The following is an 18,690-nucleotide window of genomic DNA, read 5'->3' as shown; positions in this document are numbered from 1 at the left end:
CTGAAAGTAAATTTTATAATTAAAAACAAAACCACTTTTCTTTATCCCGGTTAGTAAGGCAGGTGCCAGGACTTCTGGACGGTGGTTTCCATAATATTGCCCCATTCTCTCATCCTCACTGCCTCACTCCCTCCACCTCCCCCATACAAGTCTTACCATCTCCCCCAAACAAGTTCCAATCCAAAAAAAAAAAAAAAAAAAAAGTAAAAGAAAAATGAGTCACACCTGAGTGACTGTGAATTCCTGTGCTGGAATTTTTAGTAAAAAGAAAGTTGGTCAATTTGAAAGTATATAAAATGCAATCTTAGAGCAACGGTGATATCAAACATTGTGCTCATTGCAAAGTTTGCAACATTTGACAAATTGTAATTCTGTTCTTTGCAAACTTCTAAACACTTCCTGCTAAGTGACAACAAGCTTCAGCAAGTTTCCACAAACCTTCTGCAGCTTCTTCATCTCACTATAAAGAACAGATGCCGTTTAGGGGCTGCTGTGAGCTATTCTGTTCTCTGTACAATATGTACACGTACTAAAAGGAATTCACATTTGATGAAAATGTGATAGTCAAGGCCTCCAGAAAGCTTTAGCAGTAAGTGCACAGTACTCCAACATCTGGTCTAAATCAAGGGCTCTCTGTCAATCACTGAGAAATGTGACAGACTTGTGACTTTGTGGCAAAAATGACAAAATTTACAGTTTGAGAGAATCACATCAATAACAAAATAATTTGTGTTGTTAAAATATACAAAGATGCTCCAAATTGTTTTCCAACAAGTTTAAGGAAAATGAATATATATTTTCATATTTAATATTAGAAAAGCTGAAAAAAGTAGGTAAATATAGTTCTAGTCATTTTCATGTAAATCATTACAGCAAAGCATACATATCTGGCATTATTTCTTACCATGCGGATTAATGCCAATAAATTTAAGTTATAAAAAAAAAAAAAAAAAACACGAAACCAACTAATGCTTCTGGGAAATTCAATGAGTTTACTGTGTTCTTGATTTTCTACTTTATTTTTTAGTAAACTCAGTCCCCCAAAATATAAATCTAGTCACAGAGTTCAAAGGTAGCTATTTGCCAGTGCAAAAATTTATTTTACTGTGAAATTTAAAATTTTATCCAATATCTTTATAAACTAGGTTTCCTTTGGACTTTGTGTTCTATCCAATGTCACAGAAATCATTCTTAGTCTAAAAGAATCCTTCCCAGACATTCATGTTCTTAAGATGTTTACCTTAAATTCACCTGTGATACTTGTCAAAAATAGCAATTACTGGGTCTCTCCCCAAGAGAGTTAAAGCAGCAGATTTGGATTGGGGTTTTCAGGCAATAATTAGAATCAGACAAGTTTGTCACACTGTACAAAAAAAAAAAAGAGAGAGAGAGAGAGAGAGACAGAGACAGAGAAAACAATTTTCTAAGACATTTGTATGCAATTCTAATAATCTTTAGCACTTTAACTTGAGGACAACTAAGAGAAAACAAATATATGTCAAAAGAAAAAATAAAATAGTAACTTTATAGTAACTGTAATATTTCCATATCTATTTCTTTACTCAAGAAATAAAGGGAAAAATGGGGAGTTTGTAAAATTGAGTCTTTATTAAACATATATATCATGTTTTACTAGGTTAATTTTGATAAAAGATAGGCTATATTTTTATATAATTTATTTATATATACAAATATATGGTTTTAGTGATAAAATTAAATTAATGTATACTAATAATGTGTATATGGTGTGTATATATACACTATATATGTGAACACATATATACACATATATATACATATTTTTAGATCTAAGTTTTTCACTAAAACTGTATGATTTGGGGTTGGCAAACCAATATTACAAATGGTATCTCCCAGGAAACACTTCATATGTGGTATCATAAATTTCTTTGTACTATTTTTCTGTAGGATTTTGCTTACATTGAGTTTTCATAATTAACACCTTCTAGTGTGCAGTTATGGTTACAATTGGTAATCATAGATATTATCTGAGTTTCAAAACTTTGATAAATGTTTTGATTTAATGCTTCTATTAATATTATTTTTGTTCATTTTAATTAATTCATTCAGTTAACAAACAAATGTGAGAGGCAGGAGAATACAGTGTGCTACCACTTATTTGCTCTATGATCTTTGGCAAGCTTCTTAACCTCTCTGAAAGTCATTCTTCTCATCTATGAAATGGGGTAGGTAATAGTGCCTGACTCATAGGGTTGTTATGAGAATCAAGTAAATTAAAACACTTAAAGCTCTCACAGTAGGGTCTGGCACATGGTTACCACTTGATAAATATTAATTATTAGGAGTATAAGCAAGACGTTGTGCGTTCTCATAAAATATGGTCCCCACAGTGACCACATAATTTGTCATCCAAACCAGGAAACTTCTGAGACTAACCATGGCACAATTAATAATTTCATGGGAACAAAGTGAAAACCTGGACTGTCCCAGGAAAACAAAGATATAAGCCAACTCCCGTGCAGAGATCCCTTTGTCTACAAAGGACGCAGCAGAGATGAACATGGAAGTCTAGTGAGGCCAATCAGAACCCCGGAGGCTCAGTTCTAGGACTTGGATTGCAGCTGCTGGGACCCTCTCTTTAATTGGCCCAGGACATTGATATAAATCTTAAGAATGTGCCACTCTAGAGGAAGTGAAGCCCACAGATGAACCTGTGGACGTGGTGTGAACCACAATTTAAGCTAATTTGATACTAGAAAGCTTTCAAGAGCCAATACATATTATTTTGCTTAAGCCAGCAAGGGCTAGATTTCCTACCACTTATAACTTCTCTGTAAAGACGCCTAAGTCATTTCACTGAGCACGGAGGTTGAGGTGATTGGCTGTATCATGGTTGGCACAGAACTGGAATGGGGCTGCATCTGCAGACAGAACTCACTTGTTGGTGGCAAAGAAGGAGAAAACAGAGGCAGGCCTTAAATACAATCAAAGCAATGGTTCTCGCCTGACTGGCTGCACATTATTATAGTCACCTAGTGACTTAAAAATATACCCAGCCCTTCTGCTAAGACATTCTGCTCTTAATTGAGCTGGTTTGGAGCCCATGCATCAGATGATTCAAATATGAGGCCAGATGTGAGAATCTCAGCCTTGAGTCCCAAATCAATTGTGAGAATTCCTCACTTCATGCTGACTGATGTGGTGTCCTCTTGCACAGTGGGAAAAGGTCTGGGCTGGTGTCTCATGTGGCCTCAACTTGAATCCTGCAGTGTCTCTCATTAGTAACTTTGCACAAGTCTCTTAAGCTTTCGAAACAGGAAGGTTTTTTGTTTGTTTTCTTAGTATATATAATGGGAATTACATCCTCACACTGCTGTGAGGATGGAATAAAATAAAGGAGGTAAAACTCTTAACACAGGGCCTGACACATAGTAAGCACTTAAATAAGAGCTATCTGTGGTGATAAAGGAAGAAATGATACAAACGCAAGCCACGGTGTCAAAGAATTCTGTACTAAACAAGAATTCTGTACTAAACAAGTACTCATTGTGTGACTTTGGACAAATAATGTTTCCTTTCTGAGCCCCAGTTTTCTATGCTAGTGAATGATATAGTAAAGTGATCTATTTAAAGATATAAACTTACAACTGCAGCTGCTTACATACATCAGATATCATATATGAAAGGGCCTAGTACACAGTAGTCACTTAAACTTCAGTTTGCTGTCTTTGACTTCTCTTAAATCATGAATACAAGGAAATCACAACAGTTACCATGTAGGGATACAAAGTCAAAGTTAAGTGCTTTTGTGGGAGAGTTCACATAAGCATGGGAAGCACATGACAGAAAATTCACTGATTCCAACCGGTGAAGTATATATTCATAACTTCTGAGATAATTCACAGTCATCACAGATAGCCGGTGACAGAGGTACAAAACAACAACATTATCAAAGAAATCTAGTGCATGAGACGTTAAACTGACTCCAAAATAGCAGGGTCAGGCTGAAAGGTAAAAAGTACGTAAAAGGAACACTTCTTGCAAATTAATAAGAAAACAACAACAACAACAGGGTGATTTCTCAACCAAGCTTTGGTAATCTGTCCAACTGAGAAAATAGAATTTGGGCTCATGCAGACCTAGCCATCCCTTGCCCTGTCTCCACTGGGTACAGAGGATGAATGGAAAAACTACTTTAAGAGCAATAAAATACATATATGAGAAAATGTACACACACAATAAAACGAAATAAATAATGAAGGCTAACTCTAAATAGAAATATTGGTTGAAGACATTTCTCCGTAAGTCCATAAACACTCTTAAGATGGAAACACTGAAGGTTTTGGGTACTTGAAGGCTATTTCTGAGTTCACCTGAACTAGGGGCAGACGTGTCACTGCCTGCCTCGTTAGAGCATCTGATGACCTACATAATTAGCAGAGCACTATGAAAGTAAATCCTGGCTTAAGAAGTAAACATAGAAACTTGCAAATAGAGTAAGAAAAAGAGTAGGCATATAATAATTCATCAACTACCCCTTGATTCTCCGGTGTGAAAAAAGACCAGGCATTAAATAACACAGATACAATTGTGACAGACAAGTTTCTGAGATGCACGTAGAAGGTAAGTTTGCTCTCTGAAGGAAGTGGGGTGTCAGCTCCAGGATGAAGGTTAGTTACTTCTCCAGCAGCATTCACAGGAACGTGGGATGTGTCAGCCAGGCCTGAATACTCTTTGCACTTACCCTCAAGTCTTAGTTTTGAAATGCGTGAAAATCACCAAATGAGACAGCATCATGTGAGACTATGAACATTTTTCCTGCTTGTTTTTAATTATTAGAAATTGTAATTGACCTATGTAAGTGATGTCTGTTGCATTGATTAGATAGCTGAGCTCAGATGCTAACTCCTTTCATTGTTAATGAAAAAGAGGTGTTTGCTTCAGTATTTCGAGTGTGACAGAAATGTCAACTATGAAAAACGGAATATTTTTATCCCTGAAACAAAGAATAATTTCCCTGCTGTGTATTTTTTTTTCACTGCACCACGATATGATCTACAAATCGGGTTTCGTTCAATCCTCTGAAAATCTCAGAAATTAAAAAATATTCTTGTTCGTTCCTAATTAATTACCTTGTTCATTTCAAAATTAAGTCTCTTTTTAATAATCAATTCACATTCAAATTCTGAATTCCTTCATGACAGTAAAACAAGATATATATATATATATATATGAAGCTAGGGGAGCCTAACTTACTTTTGTCCATTCTCCCTCATTTGTACTGCAGAAGGTTTTTTCTTAATTTCTTTTCAGCCATTGGTTCATCTTTCTTCCTTCCTATAAACTTTAGGTAAAGCAGCTGGAGATCTTGGGATTCTGCATTTTCTACATCAGCAAAACTTGGAGTCTGTGCTGTGAAATGGTGTGATTCTGTCTAATCACATTGTTATATAACTCTGCAGATTCTCTAAGGTGTAATGATATTTAGAGGTGACAGTAAAAGCATTACAATTCCACCAAGTGTTATACAGAGAAACTATGCACAGAGAAGGCTAAACTTTTTTCAAACAGCTAGTAGGAACATAATGAATTATTATTTTTCTTTGCAACATTTTGATAAAACAAAAATAGTTAGTTGAGATTTTGGTCACAAACTTGAGATGCTGTTATAGTATACCTATTAAACTGAAAAATAAACCCTGCATACTATTTATGGATTTTCAGTACTTTTATAGAATATACATTAAATAGAAATGAAAAAAAAATTCAGGTGGACTAGTGTGCCTTTATAGCTCTAATTTGAATGAAAAATATATTGACACATTTAGGAACTTGGCTAAATTCCTTGAATTAATTTTCTTTTGAAGTGTTCATAAAACCCCATTGCCGCATAACATTATTCATAGTTGTAGTAGGAGCAGTAGTTGTAGCAGTAGTAATAATACTTAGGTAGTATTTACAAAAATAAGCATTTCTCATAATAACCTTATGATATAGGTTATAACTCAGAAATCTATTGTTACACGGGTAAGAAAAATTATGTCATAGTGAAAATTTGAACACGAAGATCGCATTTTATAAAGTTCTGAGTTTATAAAATTTCGCCAGGAACCCTGAAATCATATGATAGTCAGTATACCAGTGTGACTTATGAGCAGATCTCAAGACTTACTAAAATACAATACTTAAGATAGTGTGGTGTTAATGCAAGGATAGACAGACCATTGGAGCAGATTAAAGAGTCTATAAGTAGCCTCACAAACATAAACAAACTCATGACAAAGATGGCACTATAGCACTGTAGTGAAAGAAAAGAATTATCAATAAATAGTACTGTTCCAATTGGATATCTATATAAATAAAAAAGGAATTCTTTGTCTCTATTTTTTTCCATGAACAAAACAACTTCCAAATCATGGATCTAAATGTGAAATGCAATTAACAGTAAAGAATCTACAAAATACTATAGAATACCTTCATCACTTTAGATAGACAAAGATTTCTTGAAAAGGATTTAAAAAGACAACTTCAAAAATGATATAGAAATTGAACTACACTGAAATTAAGAATTCATATAGGAATTGGACTATTTTAAAATTAAGAATAAATATACCATTGAGAGTGTAAAAGCAAGCCACAAAGCAGGTGAAAATATTTGTAATGCATATTAATGACAAATAACTTGAATACAGAATACACAAAATCTTCTACAAATTAATATAAAAATACAAACAGCCAATTTAAAAATGGGACGTATTCATACACTTCAGAGAAGAGGATAAGAAAAGAAAGGTGTTCATTGTTATCAATCTTGGGGGAAATGTAAATTCAAACCACAAAAAACTAAAGAATTGATAATTGCCATTATTAGTAAGAATGTGGAGCAACTAGAACTCTTATGTATCATTCTTGGAAGTGTCAGTTGGTGCAATCATTTTGAAGAACTATGTAGCAGTTTCTACTAAAATTAAACATATGCATACTCTGTGACACACCACATCCATCCTATGTATCTTCACCTTGGTACTCTGAAAGACGTTGAAGAATGTGTATTACAGAACTGTACACCTGAAATCTGTGTAACTTTACTAACAACTGTCACCTCAATATACTTTAATTAAAAAAAAAAAGGAATGTGTAGAGCAGCATTATTAACAATAGCCAAAAAACAGAAGCAACCCAAATATTCATCAATAGTAAAATGGATAAACTAGAATATTCACAGATGAAAATTTATAGAGCAATGAAAAGAAACTAATACTATACACTTCAGCATGGATGAATTTAACAAAAGTAATATTGTTTAAAAGTTTCCAGATATATAAGTTCAAAACAGGCAAATCTATATTTGAAGTCAGGTAGTTGGTTACTTAGAAAGAAGAATGGACTACTGATTAGGAGGGACATATCAGATGCTGGGAATATTAAATTTCTTGGCCTGTGTGGTGGTTCCACGGGTATATCCCGTTAGTGAAAATTCATTAATTTGTATACTTTTGATTTCTTCATTTTGCCATAAGTTACACTTCAATAAAACAAAACTTTATTAAATAAAAATATACATATGAGATATAAGTGAATTATCTTAAAACTGGAATAGATTGGCTAAATTATGCCTGGCATAATGCAACCTCTCTTCAAGGAAAGTGGGAAATTATAAAGTAGCAAATGCAAGGAAACAAAAAACATGCAGTGAAAATGAAATAACAGATTATCGGTACTTGGGGGCCTTCCACCAAGAAGTGATTCCTGGGGTCAGCAGAGTAATGCGATACAAATCTGCTTGTGGATTTTATTAGCCTTATTGATCTCATGAAGCATGTTGACATTATTGGGGTGAAATATAATAGTTGATATCTTACTCTGGAGTATGTTTTCACATAAATTTATACCATCTAAAATTCTTTCAACTTTACAATATCACTGAAAATTGTTTTATTTCAAACCTCCAACTCCCATCATTATAAAAACTCCTATCTGTAAGAACTGAGCAATCTTATCGAGGAATGAGTTTTGGGATTGTTTTACTTCAGGATTCCTTTCAACCTTGGGTCTTGATATAGTTTCATATGCCTTCCTAGTAAACCAACACTTGAAATCCTCCCAAGATGGGGGTGTATCAGATCATAGAAACTAAATGAGATTTTTAGCAATATTAAATAAAACTGTAGTAATAAATCAAGGAAGAGATCATGTACAGTGTTTCCCTGAAAATAAGACCTAGCTGGACAATCAGTTCTTAATGCGTCTTTTGGAGCAAAAATTAATATAAGACCCAGTCTTATTTTACTATAATATAGGACTGGGTCTTTAATATAATATAATATAATATAATATAATATAGTATAATATAGTATAATACAATACAATACAATACAATATAATATAATATAAATCTCGGTCTTATAGGTCTTATTTTCGGGGAAATGGTAATAATCTTTTCTGGAGAATATGAGAGAGTAAAAAGTTCTAATTTTATATAATGATTCCCCAATTATACAATGTTGTAAGGTAAAGATGGTAAGTACATGATATTTATGAAACTTATGCTCCTCCTTTGACATGGCACAGCCATCCTCCCTGCCCCAAACGTGGTAAATATCATTCATTTATTAGGACCGTTTTTTTCCTACTGAGCTCTTCTCAATACTGTGATCCAGATAGACTTTAGCAATTGTTGGCACATAAACCTAAGCTTGACAACCCAATCTATAGGAGAATTACGATTTACTAAGTAGGGTAGACATTCTTATAAAAATAGATTTTTATAGGAGAGAATTCACAATATCATAAAATGTCACTTCCAGCAATTCCAGAGAGAGATTAATGCAGACCAAACAACTCATATCTCTTTCATTTAAGAATCTCCCTCTTAAAACATATCCAAACATTTATACTAGTTTCTCTTGTTCATATTGCTGCTACTTTAGCATTCTGTTTGCTTGGGATTTCAATATCCATAAACTAGTACAGCTGACTTTAGTTTAATAATTTAGATCTACAACACCTTTATGCAACCAAATCTTTCTGGTCTGCCTAATGTAAAATACATAGCTTATTTTTTTTTTTCACTGTTATTTTGTCGGTTAACACTTTAAAATACACTTTCCAAGCTGAAAATCTTTCAAGGTATTTTATCACAAATGACAAAAGCTGAATACATGCCCCAGAATAAGATGGTCTTTCACTAAGGTGACACACGAGGCACACCACATTGACACAGAGTCAGAATCCAATCTGTATTTCTGAATGAATAAACAGTGAAAGATGAATCTTCAAGAATACATTAGGATAGTATTCACCAGTCTGTGTAAAAAGGCATAAGATATATCCATTTGGCTAGGTACTTAATAATCTGACATGAGAAATATCTGAGTACCCTTATGTTCATCCACACTTAATGATATGGAGAAATATTTAAGATGTATTGGTACCTAGAGGAAACTCTTGCTTTAGGAAAAGAAACAAATAAAATGTACTCTAATCCCTTGTGCTGAATGGTTAGCAGAATTATGTGACATTTTGAATATTTTTATGACAATTGTTCTAGAAATAACAAAAGCAGCTCCGTTTAACAAACTAATAAATAGTTCTTAATGGCCATCTGAATCAAACTGATATTTTTGGTTAAAATAGGATGGGTGCATCTTATTTACAAAAAAGGTGAGCGCAAAATCCATTTACGTTTTCTTGAAATTCTCAGCAGAGTTCTATTGCCATAGCTGAAATGACTTAGGTTAAATACTGTGACTCACTGAGAGAAATATTCAGAAAATGCTGAAATTATAAAAACATGTCCTCCCTTAAAAGAGCATCTGCACCTGGCATCACTGATAGGAAATCACACTGGAGCTGGATGACTTCACCTGGAATCAGGGAACAATAGCCTTCCTCTAACTTTGGAGCAACTTTCTCATTTCTTGTTCATATTGACATCCAGCTGTATCCATTTGTAGTGGTAACCTAACCCACCCAATTTGCTTTACATTCAAATGTAAAGTATGTCTACTCTATATTCTAGTTTTGTTTGCAGAAACTGGTATGTACCCTCTCTGTGGAGATTACAAAGGAGCACACATTTCTTCAAACAATTTATAATATCTTAGAGCTGGTTATGACAGCATGCCAAGTGACAAGGCCAGACAAAGACTGAGGCAAAAGGGACTCCTATGACCTATTTGCACACTGTGGAAGGCTTCAGAGGAAATGTGGCTCTTCAAATAGGCTCTGATCAAGTATTCCTTGCTATTTATTCCTCACAAAATTCCTTGTGGGGTTTATTTGTGTGATATAAAATGATCACAAAATGTCTGGGATTTCTAACAACAAATATTTGTTTCTCATTCGTGACTTGTGTGCACTGTGGATCTGCTGTAACTCTGCTCCAGGTTCAGAGAGCATTCTCCCTGGATGCAGACTGATTGAGCAGCTCTGCAGGAAGCATTGCCGTCTTGGTGGCGGAGGGAAGAAAGAACCCACACTGGCTCTGAAACCTCTACCGGGAAGTGACTCATCACTTTCACTCACATTTCATTCGCTAATGCTCGTCACAGGGCAATGCCTAATCTGTACAGTGCAGAGCTTCTCTAGAGAGGGTGTCCGGGCCTTCTCTAGAGAGGGTATCCACAGGGAGAAGCACTGGATATAATGAAAAGTGTTCCAATGTTTCACATTCAGTCCAAGCAATCTCCACTCTTAATTGGTAAGAGGGAGAGGGTGGCCAGGAATTGTCTTATTTATTACATAGGTAATAATTTATTACATGGGTAACAAAGGAAAGGAGTGAAAGCACCTCCCAGGCTAAGAGCTGTACATAATTATTCCACAGAATCATCTCAACACAGGGTGGAGTGACATCAGTAGCCTGATTTTACAAAAGAAATAACTGCACCAAAAAGTAATAATGTCAAGAATAAAGGCCATACCATATCAAATTGCAGGTGAATTCAATCCTTTGAACCAGGTATATGTAAAGCCACCCTCATAATGAAAAAAATGTGTATTAAGAGCTCATCTATATGTGATAGGAACCACGTAACATAGTCCTTTTAGAGCTGACAATCTTAGAGACACACAGTATATATACATGAAAGACAACAGAATAAAACATGAATGCAATACCTAAGCCAATGGGAAAATGTATATACCACATAAAACAAGTTAGTCAATTATGAAATTTATGATTAGAGAATAAGAATAAGAAAAAGAGAAAAAAAGTCATTCAGTTTACCATCACCTTAAAGTTCTCTATCATTTAAGGACAAAGGCAGGTGGAATATCTATGCAAAACTAATGATCTAATATTTTTACCAGCTCAACCAAAGGGGAAAGACTGGCATTTATGTATCCAACTTTGCTTGTTCTGAGAATTCTAAAACAACAACATATTTTCATAATCATTTACAGGTGGATCCCAAAAACTGATCTGGTAATTAATGATGAGGCATGTAAGTCTCTACTTTTACAGTAAAATCAATACATTTATTATTATTTTTTTTTACTACGGGAATTTTCTCTCAGTAATGCTAATCATAGACAAATATTTTCAGTTTCATTCTCTATAGTTTCTCCCATATCCACCCTTTTTGTGTCTATAATTCAATCCATTCTCCTAGGTCTCTCTTATCCACACAAAGCCACAACATTTTTGGAATGCTTTTCATTACTTACACTTTTTGACTATCACATCCACAGCATGTTTAATCACAGACTGTGTCGTCTGACTCTTCCATCTTCTAGAACAGTGGTTTGCAAACTTTAGTTTCACAAGTATCACCTAAAGCATTTGTAAGAAGAAAAAAGGAAAAAAACAAAATTTCTTCCTGTGTCCTTCCCAATTCTGATTCAATACAGTCAATACAGAGAGGGGTCTACAAATCAGTATTTTAAATAGTCCTGCCTTGCCCCCCCCCCACTCACCCCACCCCTGAAAACTGAGGGCCCTCCAGGGCCACAGGAAGGAAGTTGTATATTGCCCCTCCATTGTAATGACACTTTTTCATGGATATTTCCAAAGATGTTCTATATCAGATTTTGTTATTTCAGGCTAGAAGTTATTTTCACTCTAAACTGTAGGAATGAGTCACTGAACCCTTTCCTAAATTATGCATTTTCAGGTGATTTTGACTCCTGAAGCTGTGAGAATATGCATACATATTCAAGGTAAATTTTCAGTCTCAAAAATGAAAGAAAAAAGAGTTTCAGCTCTTCCAACTTCCTCAGGTACTTTATGTCTGCTTTGACATGACTAATCAATTTTACCTTTAACTATAATTATCTTAGTTCACAGATATTGATTTTTTACTATAAAGCCAAAGACAAAGACTTATTTACCTTTGTATTATCTAGAATGCTTAGTACAGGTAAATATTCCAATGTTTGTAAACAAATGAATCAGTGAAGAAACAAAGCATATTAAAATACTTTAATAACCAGTAGCTTCTTTAACTGGATATACTGGATATAAGTGGAGACATATATACACATATATACACATATATATGTATTCTTAAAAAATCTTAATAAAAACAAATAGATATTTGAATTGGTTTAAATAAAATTATCTCAAGCTCAACACTACTGACCTTGCGGGCAAATAATTATTTGCTGAGGAGGATAGCCTTGGCATTATAAGATGTTTACAAGTGTTTTGAGCCTCTACTCACTAGACACCAGTCACACACCTTCTCTCAAAGTTGTGACAACCAGAAATGTCTACAGATATTGTCAAATGACCCCTAGGGGTACAAAATCACCTTGGTTGAGAACGATATTGAAGTGAAACAATTTTCTTGGACTATACAAGTAAAAGCCACATATTTACCTATAATTCAAAGAGAATGAAGAAAAAGACCAAGATATAATAGAAAACTGTAATGGGAAGAATAACATCTGTGACACAGAAAAAGTGCAATCTCATAGTTACAAGAATAGAAAAGATAACATAAAACTTGAGGTGAGTAACTGTACTGATTTTCAATAGGGAAAAAAAGGTAGATACCAAAAATTTGTGCCTGAAAATCTTACCTCTGGACAAGTTTTTAAATATTCTCTGAAGTTGTAAAAATTTAGGAAGAATTAGGTTATCACTAGGATTAAAAATGGGCCCTTTAAGGTCAAAATGGGCCCTCCCGACTCATATCCTTTTATGATCATATAAATAAATTGGAAAATTCTGAATTTATATTATAAGAAATTTCATAAAATATGGCAAAATGCCCTTTTAAAAGCTGTTGGAGCAGAAACTGTGTGGCCATTCATCCACCTGGGAGTCTTTCATCAGGAAAAATGTATGCAGCAGATAAACTAAGAAACCTTCCATCTCTATTATTGTATAGCTGAAGGCACTACACTCTACTCAGGTCATGCCTGCTTTTCTCATTGATGAAACTCATGGGGAAGAGTTCTTGGTTGAGCCATCTGAGGATCATAAAGAAATGAAAACCCACTCAGCAAAAAACACTCACCACAGGAATATGAAAACAAGAATGCAGACCCACTACTTGAATGAAAGCTTTCAGAGTACAGAAAGAGCGCCTGTCTAGTTCATTATTTATCTGGCACATAGTAGTTCAGTAGTTATTACTGAAGGAATGAATGTCACAGACCTAATTTAACTCTACTTAGTTGTGACGGTAAGACAGTGGCCATCACTTGGAGGAGCCAAGAGGCTAAACTGTACTTGTTACTCAGTTGCAAGTTTGAAACCTATTAGACAAGTTGAGAAGGGACTTCCTGGCTCCTGTTTCTTTTGATGTTACTTACGTATGAACCAAACTATTACCTTCCAAAGAGGCTAGCCTGGTGCTCTCCTAACAGATGAGTATATACTAAACACGATTTGCCCCTTCCACACATGCTACTACCTCAGTGTGGAAAGAAGGGCTACTGTCTTTCCTTCTTTGACAGAGAAGAGAGGAAGACTCAGGAGTAGAAACCTGTAACTAATTCAGTCTGTCAGCACTATCTGAGGGTCATGCTTATGTGTCCTCACATTTTCAGGGCAGAGGATGGGGTGGGAAGACTAGCATGACAATCAATATCAAAATTACAGCTCCATGCTGTCAACATGGTAATGACTTGTTTAAACATTTATTAAATCACTTCACAACAAATAGTAACACATGAAGTGTTATCCTCACATTTCATAGCGACATCACTACTAAAGCAAAAAAAAATGCTAGCCAGTTTTAAAATCTTTATCAAGATATTATTTAGTTAGTATTGCGTGGTTTAATTATTCTTGTAAAGCAACCCTTTTACAAACAAATTTGGCAACCAAATGCAAGCATATCATTAATGTGAGAAGATAAATGTCTAAAATCAGAAAATTCAATATTGGAATATCCACAACACAATTAATTTTCACCTTCTCTATGCACTTTTCAGGACTTTTCTATTTTGGTTTGACTTTCAATGGTCATAGATTATAACAAAGTTTTTATTGATGACATAATCATAATTTAGAATTTAAAAAATTATGTGTTTCATATTCAATTTGGTTTCTTATTTCATCATTTTTTAAACTTTTTCTCCAAAAAAGAGTAATAAAGAAAAGGAATCAATATTTTAAAAAATATGCTCTTATAGATCATCCTTAAAATGCTTTCTATTCTCCGGGTAGATAGGTAGATAGGTAGATAGATAGACACTTTTCACATAGAATACTGCTGAATTGTCTTAGTCATCTTTTTAGAACAGGTTAAAGATTACTGATAATGTAACATTTTAATGTCTATTTATTACCTGAGTTATTTATCTTTGTATTAATTGGAATATACTGTATTTTGCAATGTACAATATGCACTTTTATGCCCAAATTTGTGAGGGAAAAATAAGGATGCACATTATACATGGGTAGCACTAATTCCGTATCTATGTAAACATTTTTAATTCTTTTATTTATGCTTATGAGTTAAAAGTGTAACTCTAGAAATTAATAACAATATTCATATGCAAAATAATACCCTGACTATGATAATTGGTTTTACTAAACTTACGATGAACTTGCAATGACCAAGGGTTGTTGGCATTCTATGATGTGTAAAAATCATAAATTTGTTACTGGTACATAAAATTTCTTGTACCTTGTATCTGTTCTTGTGTTTTGTAATTATTTGTTTCATAAAAAATTTTTGAACCATAATATATTAAAAAATAAATGCAAGAATTCCTTTATAATACAAAAAACAAGTGCCTAAATATAAACAAATAAAAACTTGAATTAAAAAATTAAAACGAAGCTTTTCCCCCTGAAAGTTTGGGCCAAAAATATGGGTGCGCATTATACATGGGGGCATATTTACACAGTAAAATATGGTACATTAGGCTGTTGAAAGAGGCCATAATGTTCAATGGTTTAAGAAAGACATCGAAGTCTAAATAGGCCAAGTTAGTGTGGCAGTTCCACAAAGCTAGGGACCCATAATTCTTCTTTAATGTCACTTCATCACCCACCAGGGCATGGCCTGCCTGCAACTGGAGATGGCTCACATGTCCTCATTGCAACACAGCAAAGTTGGGGGTGAGGGTGGCATGTAAAATAAAAACCTTTCATTAAAGACACTATTAAGAAGTTGTTCACATCACATCCCTTTGGCCAGCCCTCAGTCACCCAGCCACTCTAAACTAAAAGAGATATTGAAAAATGTTGCCTTGATTTTGAGGAACGACATGCTGTCCATAATATGAAGGTTCTATTGCTAAAGAAAAATGCGTAATAGTGGTTAGGGATATCTACAAGGCTCTGCCAGACTTTCAACTATTTTTAGTATTTGAACCAAAGCAGAAAATGCTTTGTCTTTCATTAGCCAAAGCACCTGATCCCAAACATGGTGGAGAACCCCATCCTAGGAGATGTTAAATAGGCTTTTGTTTTAATTATCTGACAGACTATTCTCAGAGTGGAACATCAAAGATATTCTGACTGAAATGAATCTGGGTGCCATGGAAGCCTGAATGCTATCTGTGCCCACCATTCATGCTGCAGAGAAATGAAAACAAGCTACAAAAGGAGGCATGATTTTATGCTGAAGATAACTCAGGAGGAGAGAATTTCCTTCCCCTTTGCCTGATAGAGCATGAACCACATAGACTGAAAACAAGAGAAGGGCTATAAATGATCAAAGAACCCACCTCTTTTTTCGGACTCTGAGTTTGAGATGGGCTGAAGCTCATGAACCTAATTAGTGGCAGATGAGACGGCATCTGCGTAGTCTGATTCCCAGTTTGGTTCTTTTTCCATTACACCAAAGTGCTTCCAACATGGCCACCTGTATCAATAAAATGAGAATGTTCAAGTTATGATATTGATAATCCAAAAAATCCATTGGGGGTGGGGAGAGTAAAAATCCAGTGAACCAGTCAAGATTTCTATTCACAACAAAGTCTTATACTTTTCTACAACATATGCCCCTTGAGGATCATTGTGTGTTTTGTCTACTGCTCTTGCTGTCACATATTAGGCACTCAATAAGTATTTGTGGAATTAATGAACAGATTAGTCTCAGACAACCACCAGTTTCCACCAGAAGCTCAAACTCTGCAAACTCTGTTTTTATCCTGACTGTCCTTGGAGCAGCTCTCCCTAGAAGCAGAGGCAGCAGTGTGCAAGAGCCTTAATCCTTGAGGGCGACCTTCCAATTGGCTCCCAGTAGCAAAGGTAGAGCTGGGCCCACTTCTCCACAGGAGCAGAGTGGAACCATCTCATCACAAATATATGCCATTGGTTCAGTTTTTCCCCAGGAATACTTTCCTTCACTGTCTAAAGATGTTTTATTTTCCCTGCTGCCTTCTTCCCTCTAATTTTTCCATTTCTCTTTACACATAATAATCAGCCAGGTCCCTGTTTCTCACCACACCCATAAGATTTTTTTAAAAACTAGAAAATCCTAATGAAATAATGAGTAATTCAACACTGCAAAATTATCTAGGTAATTCAGTGGTCTCCCGATCATACACTATATCCTAACTACCCAATTGTAAAATTCCCAATTCACCAGAGAAGCTCATGATGAACTAGAAAAAGCAAGTACTCAAAGTACTGTGGACATTATGTTAAGTGAAATAAGTCAGACAGAGAAAGACAAATACCATATGATCTCACTTATATGTGGAATCTAAAGAATAGAATAAATGAACAAAATAATCAGAAACAGTGTCAGAGAAACAGAGAAAAAACTGAGGGTTGCTAGATGGGGGAACGGGGTGAAGATGGGGGAGAAGATGAGGAAATTAGAAAGCATAACTGGTAACAACAAGATTGCCATGGGGATATGAAAGACAGTTTGGGAAATATAATTAATAATGTAAGTATTTTGTAGGGTATCTGATGGACATCTGTCTTATTAGGGAGACCACCTCAGGGATGATGTAGGTGCCTGATCACTGCAGAGTACACCTGAAGCTGAAGCTGAATAATAATGAATGTCAATATATATATATTCACAAGATACAGGATGTGGAGTACAGCATAAGGAATAGAGTCAGTGGAACTGTAACAGCTATATACAATGCCAGAGGGGTAGTAGATTGGAGGAGGGGGGTTATCACTTCGTCAGGCATATAAATGTCTATTACATTGTTTTGTATACCTGAAACTAATAATAATAACAACAAAACGTACTATGGAGCTACCTCTATTCAGGATAGAAAATGAAAGAGATGAGGGCAAAATAGGAAAAGATGAGCACTGTGCATTGATAACATTGTTATAATAACAGTAACACAAAACTGTTGAGTGTTTTGCAGTTTACACAGTCCCATGGTATACATAATTGAACTGAGGCTCAGTATTCTTAAGAGGGTTGTTCAATATGACGTAACTGATACCCTAGGGTGTAGAACCAGACTGAAGTCCTTTGAGTCTAAATTGTTATGTTCCTGTGAATACACTGTGCTACTTTTACAAAGATTAACATGAATTCTGAAATCATAAAAGTGCCTTACCTCTTCTGAAAGGCCAGTGAATCCACTGACTATAACAGTTGTTTAAAACCATGATATTATATCCTAGTAATTTATCTTGATCACCTGAGGGATGTTACAAGTAATTTATTAATAATGTGCTAAAGTAATTTATTAATAATGTGCTAACGTTCACAAATGGCTACTTTTTATATGACTTAGAGTCAATATACCTGTCACAGTCACTCACTTGTATTCCAATACACTTTTTTGGGTGGACACAAAGCCATGTGGGAACAGCTGTCACTATTCGGCCAACATTTGCACAGGACCTTGCCTCCATCAGTGAGAGTACACCTCCAAGGGGTGACAGCATATTTGCATGTATCATGTGAGAAACTCTGGATCAAAATAAGAAATCTGGGGTTACAAACTAATTTCTTTTCTTCCTTCCTTCCTTGCTTGCTTGCTTCCTTCCTTCCTTCCTTCCTTCCTTCCTTCCTTCCTTCCTTCCTTCCTTCCTTCCTTCCTCCCTCTCTCCCTCCCTCCCTCCCTCCCTCTCTCTCTCTCTCTCTCTGTCTCTCTCTCTCTCTGTCTCTCTCTCTCTCTCTCTCTCTCTCTCTCTCTCTCTCTCTCTCTCTCTCTCTCTCTTTCTAACCACAAACAGCACCAGCCACAATGCAAATTTGTGCCATTCTATCATGAACAGGACCAATGAACATCTGGCGCTGGAAAAAATCTGGGGCTGTTACTGGAACAGAGACCAAAGATGATCATCTTTGTATATAAAGGCCCACATACTGCCTT

The 18,690-nt window shown here is 35.1% G+C and overlaps 1 protein-coding gene across 3 annotated transcripts in view; it reads right to left on the bottom strand.

The window, feature by feature from the left end:
* The window catches only part of CETN3 (centrin 3), a 608,779-nt gene that overhangs the window by 163,280 nt on the left and 426,809 nt on the right, over positions 1–18,690 (bottom strand). For 2 of the 3 annotated variants that reach the window (XM_081053674.1, XM_081053675.1), the window contains one exon: positions 16,114–16,250. The gene's annotated coding sequence lies outside the window, so the exon portion shown is untranslated. Of the gene's footprint in view, positions 1–9,060; positions 11,756–16,113; positions 16,251–18,690 lie in introns of those variants that run through there. The other variant, XM_081053672.1, reaches the window with a different exon arrangement.

This window comes from Rhinolophus hipposideros, assembly GCF_964194185.1.
Source record: "Rhinolophus hipposideros genome assembly, chromosome: 7".
NCBI classification, from domain to species: Eukaryota; Metazoa; Chordata; class Mammalia; order Chiroptera; family Rhinolophidae; genus Rhinolophus; species Rhinolophus hipposideros.
Note: the sequence above shows the minus strand (reverse complement) of the source record. Positions and strands in the feature narration are given on the sequence as shown.